Here is a 10190-nt window from a genome sequence, read left to right as displayed (position 1 = left end):
CCCATGGCTAACCTACCTAGCCTACACATCCCTAGACATTATGGGTCAATTTAGCATGGCCAAACCATGCTAACCTATCCCTGTAATCCTGTATTTCCCATGGCTAACCTACCTAGCCTACACATCCCTAGACATTATGGGACAATTTAGCATGGCCAAATCTACACATCTTTGGACTCTGGGAAGAAACCAGGGCACCCAGAGGAAACCCAAGCAGACACAGAGAGAACGTGTAAACTCCACATAGTCTCCCGAGAGTGGAATTGAACCTCCGTCCCTGGTGTTGTCAGGCAGCAGAGCTAACTCTTGAACCACTGTGCCATGCAAAAGTGGTGAGGCCACTTTTGGAATACTGTGTATAATTATGGCTGAAAATGTGTTGCTGGAAAAGCGCAGCAGGTCAGGCAGCATCCAGGGAACAGGACCTGCTGCCTGACCTGCTGCGCTTTTCCAGCAACACATTTTCAGCTCTGATCTCCAGCATCTGCAGACCTCACTTTCTCCTGTGTATAATTATGGTCACCCTCCTATAGGAAAGATGTTGTGAAACTTGAAATGGTGCAGAAAGGATTTACAAGTATATTGCCTGGGTTGGAGGGTTTGAGCTGTAGGGAAAGGCTGAATAGGCTGGGTCAATTTTCCCTGGAGCATCGGAGGCTGAGGGGTGACCTTCTCGAGGTTTATAAAATCATGACAGGCATGGATAGGATAAATAAATATGATCTTTTTCGTAGGGTAGGGGAGTCCAAAACTAGAGAATATAAGTTTAAGATGACAGGGGAAAGATTTAAAAGGGACTTGAGGATTGACTTTTTCAAAAAGAGATTGGTACGTGTATGGAATGAGCTGCTGGATGAAGTAGTGGAGGCTGGTACAATTACATCTCTTAACACCTTTTTGACAAGATTGTTTTCACTTTCCAGCCGCTTAATGCATTTTGGGAAGATGTCTCCCCTTGTTTTCTGCCATCTTATTGCCCTCTGGTAAAATTAGATTCCCTCCTTTGGCCCAACAAGTCCACACTGACCCTCCGAAGACTAACCCACCCAGACCCATTCCCCTACATTTACCCCTGACTAATGTACCTAGCACTATGGGCAATTTAGCATGGCCAATCCACCCTAACCTACACATCCCTGGTCACTATGGGACAATTTAGCATGGCCAATCCACCCTAACCTACACATCCCTGGTCACTATGGGCAATTTAGCATGGCCAATCCACCCTAACCTGCACATCCCTGGACACTATGGGACAATTTAGCATGGCCAATTCACCCTAACCTGCACATCCCTGGGGACAGTGGGACAATTTAGCACGGCCAATGCACCCTAACCTGCACATCCCTGGGCACTATGGGACAATTTAGAACGGCCAATCCACCCTAACCTACACATCCCTGGACACTATGGGCAATTTAGCATGGCCAATCCACCCTAACCTGCACATCCATGCACACTATGAGACAATTTAGCGTGGCCAATCCACCCTAACCTACATATCCCTGGACACTATGGGACAATTTAGCACGGACAATCCACCCTAACCTGCACATCTTTGGTTTATGGGAGGAAACCAGAGCACCCAGAGGAAACCCAGGCCGACATGGGGAGAATGTGCAAACTCCACACAGTCGCCCGAGGCTGGAATCGAACCGGGGTCCCTGGCGCCGTGAGGCACGGTGAGCCACCCAATGTGCCATCTTTTACAGGCTCCTTGACGACTTCTTCAAAAATAAAACTCGCATCTTCTCCTTTAGAGACACCTTTGTCCATTAAAAGATGTACGGTCTCTTCAGCCATCTCAGTGCCATTTGAGAAGATGTTCTTTCTCTCTGTGTTCGTTATGCCCATTTTCCTGCCACACCATTGACCTTTGGGAAAAATATGATCTTTCCTATTTTCCTCTCTCTCTTTTTTTTTTGTGGAGCTGTGTCCATTTTCGGTCATCTTAATGGCATTTGGCGAATATATGTGCTCTCTTTCAGGCACTCTCAATGCCCTTTTGGGATGACGTTGTCCTCCTTTGGCCATCTTGAGGGCTGCTCTTGGCGGGAAGGGCCGAATAACCGCCCGGCGCTCGTGGCGCCTGTTTTTGAAATTTGACCGTTAGCCAGGGGCCGCGCGAGGCCGCGCCACGCGGCCAGTCCGCACGGGACACGGGGGGAGGGGGGCCACCCTGATTGGGCCACCGCCCCGTCACGTGAGCGACGCGGCGCGCCGTGATTGGCAGGCCCCGCCCCTTCACGTGTCCGCCACCGGCTATAAAAGGCGGGAGCGGGGTTGGGATGGCAATGTTGTGGAGTTTGGGGAGGGGGGGGCGTCAAGGGTTGGGATTGGAATAACATGCATAACAGAGGCACGTTACATTAAATGTAAAACCTTCTACACCATTTCCCCCCCTGCCCCCAAACCTTGCATTGGGTGAGTATTTTTGGCTTTTAAGAAAACAGCCCCCGAAGCCAAAGACCTCAATGGGATGCCAGTTTGCGTAGGGTCAAAGATCAACCTCCCAACGCCCATTGGTTCAGAGAGGACGCCAACAAAGGGTCTGTTTTCTGACCGTAAGCCAGCGTTGTTGAGCTTCGAAGATTAATTCTTAAGAGGCGACAGAGGAGGAAATTGGACAGGGGTTGTGGCCAAAAGCCAGCGAAGAGCGACGGGTCAAGCTCAATGGAAGCTGATGGCATGTTGAAATAAGGTGGTAAATGGCATGGTGGCTCAGTGGTTAGCATGGCTGCCTCGCAGCACCAGGGACATGGGTTCAATTCCAGCTTCGGATGACTGGCTATGTGTATGTTCTCCCTGGTCTGTGCGGGTACCCTCCAGAGCTCTGGTTTCCTTCCACGGTCCAAAGATGTGCAGGTTAAGGTTGATGTGGATTGGCCATGCTACATTGTCCCATAGTGCCCAGGGATGTGCAGGTTAGTGTGGATTGGCCATGCTAAATTGTCCCATAGTGCCCAGGGATGTGTAGGTTAGGTTGGATTGCCCATGCTAAATTGTCCCATAGTGTCCTGCGATGTGCAGGTTAGGGTGGATTGGCCATGCTAAATTGTCCCATAGTGTCCAGGGATGTGCGGGTTAGGGTGGATTGTCCATGTTAAGTTACACATAATATCTGGGGATGTGCAGGTTCGGGTGGATTGACCATGGTAAGTTGCCCACAATGTCTGGGGATGTGCAGGTTAGGGTGGATTGACTGAGGTAAATGGGGGATTATAAGCATAGGGTAGGGAGAGGCTGGGTCTGGTTGGTATGCTCTTCGAAGGATTGATGTTGATGTAATGGGCTGAATGGCCTCTTTTTGCACTCTAGGGATTCTATGATTCTAAAACAGTCCCAGAACACCAGCAGGGCCAGATAGAATGGATGGGTAAGAGGAATACGTGCATGTGCACACCCTCACTCGCACATTCACAGACAAAATCATAATTGTACATCCTACGTCGAAGAAGAAGAGGAAACTGTCAGTTTCAGCATGAGTGGACCAGGTGGCCCGGGCAGGGAGTGCAGGATTCCTCAAGGCTCCTGCTCACTGTGACCATTCTCCCTTCTGGCTATCGGCAATGGGCCCTTCGAAGGAGCTCAGCAGGAGCCTAGTCTGTGGCACCCATCAGATAGCCCAGTTGTACTGGGAAGGAGAGCAAAGAGTGGGGTGGGCAGTATCGTTGGGGGAACCATGTGCTTACGAACGCAAAGGGAACCAGGAGAGAATATTAGAAAGTAGAAGTTAATAATTTACATTTGTCTTTACCCACAAGGCAAACGATGCCTTGACCGTGGTCACAGATGTGCAAAGTCAGATTGGTTTAAAATTGACAAGGAGGAGATATTGGATAAGGTACTGGGGCTGGATTAGGTGCATCCATGGATATTGAAGAAAGTGAGAGTGGAATTGCAGAAGCAGTGGCAATAATCCTTTCATCTTCCTTGGACTCAGGGTCCATGTCAGAGGACTGGAAAATTGCGAACATTATGCCCTTGCTTACGCAAGATTGTATGGGTATTCTCATCAATTATATACCAGTCAGCATAACTTTGGCTAATCTTCTGGAAACAATTATTCAGCGTAGAATGAATAGTCACATGGAAAAATGTGAATGAATCAGAAAAGTCAGAATGGAACTTTTGAAGCAAAATACAGTCTACTTGTTGGAATTTTTCAAATGGCCAACATGGGGAAAGATGTTGATGCAGTCTACATAGACTTCCAAAAGGTGTACGACAAATAGACTTGTGAGGAAATCTATAGCACATTGAAAACAAAGGACAATAACAACATAGATACCAAATTGGTCGAGGGTTTGGAACAGAGCAATGGTTGAATGCTTCTAGTGGAATTCCTTTGGGATTGGGATCCTTACATTTCCGGATATTTGTTAATGATCTAGATCTTGGTGTGTAGGAGGCAGTTTTAAAGTTTGTGAATGACACAAAACTTGGGAACATAAACTGTGAAGAAGACAACACAGGAATTCAAAAGGACATTGAGAAATCAGTGGAGTGAGCAGGTAGGTGGTGTTTGAAGTTTAGTGTGGAGATGTGTGATGTGATGTACTTGGGTATGAAGAACATGGAGAGATGATAAAAGATATTCTAAAGGATGTGCAGGAGCAGAGGACCATGGGTATATATGTGTATAAGTTGTTGCAGGTGACAGGTCAGGTAAGGAGAGCTGTTAATAAAACATACAGTATTCTAAGCTTCATTAATAGAGCAATAGGATACCAGCGTAGGAAGGTTATGATGGGACACTGGTTAGATCCTCAGTTGGAGTTTTGTGTACAGTCTTGGGTACCACACTGTAGGAAGGATATGAACACATTGGAGAGAGTGCAGAAGACATTTATGAGAATGGTTCCACTGATAAGAAACTTCAATTATGAGAAAAGATTGGAGGAGTTGGAACTGTTTTCCTTGGAAAAAAGACAGCTTATGGGGAGATTGATGGAAGTTTTCAAAATTGTGAAGCTCTGCCACAGAGTAGATAGGGAGAAACTGTTGGCATTCATAAATCGATCAAGAATGAGAGGGCACAGTTTTAAAGTGTTTTGCTAAAGAAGCAAAAAAGAGTTGCCAGGTCTGGAACGGACAGCTTAGAAGTGTGGTGAAGATAGGTTCAACTGAGGCAGACAAAAAAGCATTGTAGGATTGTTTCTTTTTAAAATAATGTGCTGGCTTATTGGGAAAAAACAGGAATTTGGCACTAAGTTGCTATGCATTTCAATGATATCACCTCTCATTCTGCTAAACTACAATGCTTATAAGACAGCTTTATTCCAGAAATCAGCTTAGTGTACCTTCTTGGAATTGTTTCCAATGCAAATGTAACCCTGCTTAAATAAGGTGACCAATATTGTTTGAAGAGGTTAGTACGTGAAGCAAAAAGCTTCACTCCAATAGGTTAGAACTGGATTTGGAAGTAAGTTAAAACTGATGAACTGGCAATGTCATGACTCATCGTCCCTCATTCTTTTTTATTCTGAATTCTCTCCAATCCAGGGCACCTGATTGCTTACCCTTTGCATATTCAATACTGACAAACCTCACGACAAGTACGATAAGGCAATTATATACAATGAGGGTTTTATTGGTAGTATTTATTCTCTGCAACATTATTCTAGGAGGTAAGAATTCCTAGTAATTAATCAATTAGGGGTATCACTGCTTGGCTTTGTAAGATTATTTGTGGGAGAAAAGGTAGTGTTTCAGTTCTCAGGGTATTCATTTATCATGGTTTGACTTAACAACAAACAGAGACAGCCATCAAGTACTATTTGACATTTGGAGATGGGGTGAATGAACCCTTTTTTAAAAATATTGTTGATTGTTTTGAATGTGGTAACTCTGCTGTTGTAGTGGGATTTATGAAAACATGGACAGAATTTTTCGAGCTGATCATTGGTTGTGGTTTGACCTAAAGCCCTGAATCAGCGACAGGATTGAAAACCCAGGCTGATGCTTGCAGCATCAATACTGAGATGGCGTTGAACTGCTGGAGATACCATAATCTAAATCCAGTCCCTGACATTCCCCTCAGATGGGTATAAAAGATCCTTTAGCCACCATTTCAAAGAATGAGATCTGGGAAGGTTGCTGTCCGTCATCCCTCACCAATCATCTCCTGGGAATCAATCTCTCAACCAACGTCAATGAAAGGCAGATGATCTGATTGTTACCACATTGCTGTTAGTGGGATCTTGTTGGTCCACCCATATTACACATCTTATGTCTTCATTGGCTGATGGTATTGTGATGAGCAGAGATAATCATTGAGGTTAAAGAGGATAAGAGAAAGATGCTAATAATCATGTTACAGCTTTCTAAGAAATATATGACATTTACTAATTATCAGTTATGTTGTCAAACCTTTGGGATGAGTATTTAAGTTAGGCATATATAAATGAAGAGGACAATCAGTAAAATGCATACCTTTGCTAGACTGTGTTAACTCAATTAACTCAATGTTAATACAATTATACAGCTCTTAGTAGAAATTCTTCCCTGCCAAGGTGATGCTCTCTAACTACAAAACTGAGAACATTTGTTTATTAAAATTTCCATCTCACTAAGAAGTTTCAGACATCGCATCCAGTAACCTGTTCTGTAAACACTGCTCATATTTTGACAGTTCTGACATATTCCACTACAACAGTTAAGGAATTCAACATGACATTTGAAAGTAGCTAGTAAATAGTTGGTTTTGAAAAAAATGTTTTAAATTTTTTTTAAATCAACATACTAAAGAAAGGTTAATTTACTCTGTCTCCAAATGTTAACAGATCATGTAAAAATATCCATGATCTGAATCCACAGCTTTTACCAAAAACAGATCAGTTATTCTTGGGACTGTATCCTATCTGTGTAGCCATTTTTTGAGATTTTATTGTCTTCAGAGAAGGACGGATGAAAATATTACCACCTCCCACATCAGTGGTGAGCATAATTCAGGTAATTGGAATTACAGTGGAGGAGGAATAGTCCTCCCCCGGGATGTTGGGAATGATCTTTATCTGTTCCCCAACATCACTAAACTAAAAGCAGATGATCTGTGAGAGCTTCTACATGTAAATTAACTGTGGTGTTTCCTACATTGTAACTATGCCTCAGAATGTACATAATTAATGAAAGAGCTTTTGTGCATCAAGAAGTTGTGAAAGGTATTTTTGAAATCCACATTGTTTCTTTTATCACTGCTGACTAACTTATTAATGACACCTGAGTATTTATTAAGTTCTTCTGGGTTAGATTTTTACAGCGCTGATCCCTAAACTGACAGCAAAGGTAGTGACACCTGAAGTTGTGACTGCTTTGGGTACTCAAATATTTGGGATCATTAGGGAAATTCATTGATCTGTTATCTGTTTCACGGCTGTGATCCCTTCCAGCATAATCATTAACAATTCTGTTTTACTGTAGTATTTTCATTTAAATGCAAGAGCTGCCTGAATGTACCTGAGCCCCGATGTGAAGACATTGAATGCTATAATCCTGATGTCTGTATAACCTCGTTATCGGTTGTGGATGATGGTGAGAAAACAAATCTTTTATGATAGAATAGTACATTGCGTGGAGCCTGCAGATGAGAAACATGCCATCCAGCCCACATGATCCATGATAGTGTTTCTGTTCCATAGAAGCTTCCACTCACCCACTCATCTCATCATATCTCCCTTCTGTTTATCCAGCTTCCCCCTTCAATACATCGCCAAGACTTAACTTGACCAATCCCTGTGGGAGCGAGTTCCACCTTCTCCCCAGTTTCTGGGTGAAGAGGTTTCTCCTGAATTCTGATTGGGGTTTATTAATGACTATCTGATATCGATGGCTCTAAGTTCTGTTTTTGCCCACAAGTGGAAACTTGACCTTTTCAGCTACACTATCAAAACTCCTTTCGTAATTCTAAGGCCTTCTATTAAATCAGTCCTTGGATCTGACTTCCTGTTGGATTTAGCTGAGTTAGGCATCTGAGTAAGCCAATAACAACAAGATTAATAAAGCATCTTTCATGTAATAACTATTCCCAAGGTTCTTCAAGGCAGCATTGTAAAACAAAGTATGACACCATGCCCTGAGAAGGTATTATTACAAATGATCAACTTAGCCAAAGAGGTCATTTTTAAGTGTTTTAATAGATGAAAGAGAAGTTCAGACAAATAGGTTGAAGGGGGAATGCCAGAGCTTTGTCGTAGTCATACAGCATGGAAACAGACCCTTTGGCCCAACCAGTCCATGCTGAACATAATCCCAAACTGAACGAGCCCCACCTGCTTGCTCTTGGCCTATACCACTGCAAACCTTTCCTATTCATGTGCTTATCTAAATGGCTTTTAAACATTGCAATTGTGCCCACATCCCACCACTTCCTCTGGAAGTTCATTCCACACACGAACCACGCTCTGTGTTTTTAAAAAAAAGGCCCCTCGTGTCTTTAAAAATTTATCTCCTCTCACCTTAAAAATGTGCCCCTTAGTCTTGAAACCTGTGTCCTAGGGAAGAAAATACCTACTGTTCACCCAATCTGCACCTCACATGATTTTATAAACTCCTATAAGGTCACCTCTCAACTTGCCATGCTCCAGTGAAAAAAGACCCAGTTTATCCAGCCTTTCTGTTTAACTCAAACCTTCCAAACCCGGCAACATCCTGGTAAATTTCCTGTGAACCCTCTCCAGCTTAATATCCTTCCTATAGCTGGGCAACCAGAACAGGACACAGTATTCCAGAAAAGGTCTCCCCATGTTCTCTACAACCTCAACATGACTTTCCAACTCCTCTACTCAAAGGACTGAGCAATGAAGACTAAATGTCTTTGTTGACCACCCTGTCTATATGTGATGCCAATTTCAAAGAATTATGTACCTGAGCCACTCGGTCTGTCTGTACAACAACACTACCCAAGGCCCGACGTTAATTGTATAAATTCTGCCCTTGTTTGTTGTACCAGAATGCAGTACGTCACATTTATCCAGGTTGAACTCCATCTGCTGAAGCCAATTGACCCATTTGATCAAGATCCTTTTGTAATCTTTGAAAACCTTCTTCATTGTTTACTATGCCATCAATTTTGGTGTCATCCGCAAACTTATTAAGCTAACCTTCTATATTCTCATCCAAATCATTGATGTAAATGACAATCAAAAGAGGACCCAGAATTGATCCCTGTGGAACACCACTGGTCACAGGCCTCCAGTCTGAAAAATAACCCTCCACCACCATCCTCTGCCCTGCCATTAAACCAATTGTTTATCCAGTTGGGAAGTTCACCCTGAATCCCATCAGATCTAACTTTACTAATTAGTCTACCATTTTGGAACAGAGATAACTGCAGAGAGGCCAGGTCCCATCACCAAGTCACCCTTTATTTAGTAGTGGACAGTACACTGGCTGTGGCCAGGCAACTTGAAGTCAGTACTCAGTTGAGGAGATTCTAAACTCCTGTTTTTTTTGAGGAGACTCTAAATATCCTGTTTATATTTTCTTTTTTTGTTTTCTTTTTTGAAAACCAACTTCTGGTTATATATTTTTTTTTATATATTTTTTTCTTTTTTTAACCCCCACACTACCACCTAAGTGCGGTAGTGCTTATTTTTTTCCCCAGCACCCATGGTGTGTGTGTGCAGGTGTGAGACACAATGAAAGACACAAAGTGCACGAATCTTTATTTAATTTCCACCACCAGGAAGATAGGAAAACACCCGGGTGGCCAGTGACAAACACTGCCCTTCACATCAAAGGGCAGTGCTGTGTGATCAAAACAGTGAGGGGGAGGGGAGGGACTAAATCAAAATAGAGTTGGAACTTCTGGTTATTTTTTTTTCAGAGGGCAGTGCTGTGTGAACACTCCTGTTTTTTTTTTTCCTTTTTTTCCTTTTCCCTTTAACCCCCACACTACCACCTAAACAGTGAGGGGGAGGGGAGGGACTAAATCAAAATAGAGTTGGAACTTCTGGTTATTTTTTTTTTCAGAGGGCAGTGCTGTGTGAACACTCCTGTTTTTTTTTTTCCTTTTTTTCCTTTTCCCTTTAACCCCCACACTACCACCTAACCGCGGTAGTGCTTATTATTTTTTTTCCCCAGCACCCATGGTGTGTGTGCAGGTGTGAGACACAGTGAAAGACACAAAGTGCACCAATCTTTATTCAATTTCCACCACCAGGAAGAACCTTCTGTTATCTCCTGTTTAT

The 10190-nt window shown here is 43.2% G+C and overlaps 1 long non-coding RNA gene across 1 annotated transcript; it reads left to right on the top strand.

Annotated features, from left to right (window-relative positions):
• The first annotated feature begins 2348 nt into the window (after window positions 1-2348).
• Window positions 2349-7479, top strand: LOC122544269. The gene is made up of 3 exons (XR_006310306.1): window positions 2349-2424; window positions 5506-5630; window positions 7423-7479. It is a non-coding gene; the product is annotated as an uncharacterized LOC122544269 (long non-coding RNA).
• Window positions 7480-10190: the final 2711 nt, after the last annotated feature.

This window comes from Chiloscyllium plagiosum, chromosome 47 (assembly GCF_004010195.1).
Source record: "Chiloscyllium plagiosum isolate BGI_BamShark_2017 chromosome 47, ASM401019v2, whole genome shotgun sequence".
NCBI classification, from domain to species: Eukaryota; Metazoa; Chordata; class Chondrichthyes; order Orectolobiformes; family Hemiscylliidae; genus Chiloscyllium; species Chiloscyllium plagiosum.
Note: the sequence above shows the minus strand (reverse complement) of the source record. Positions and strands in the feature narration are given on the sequence as shown.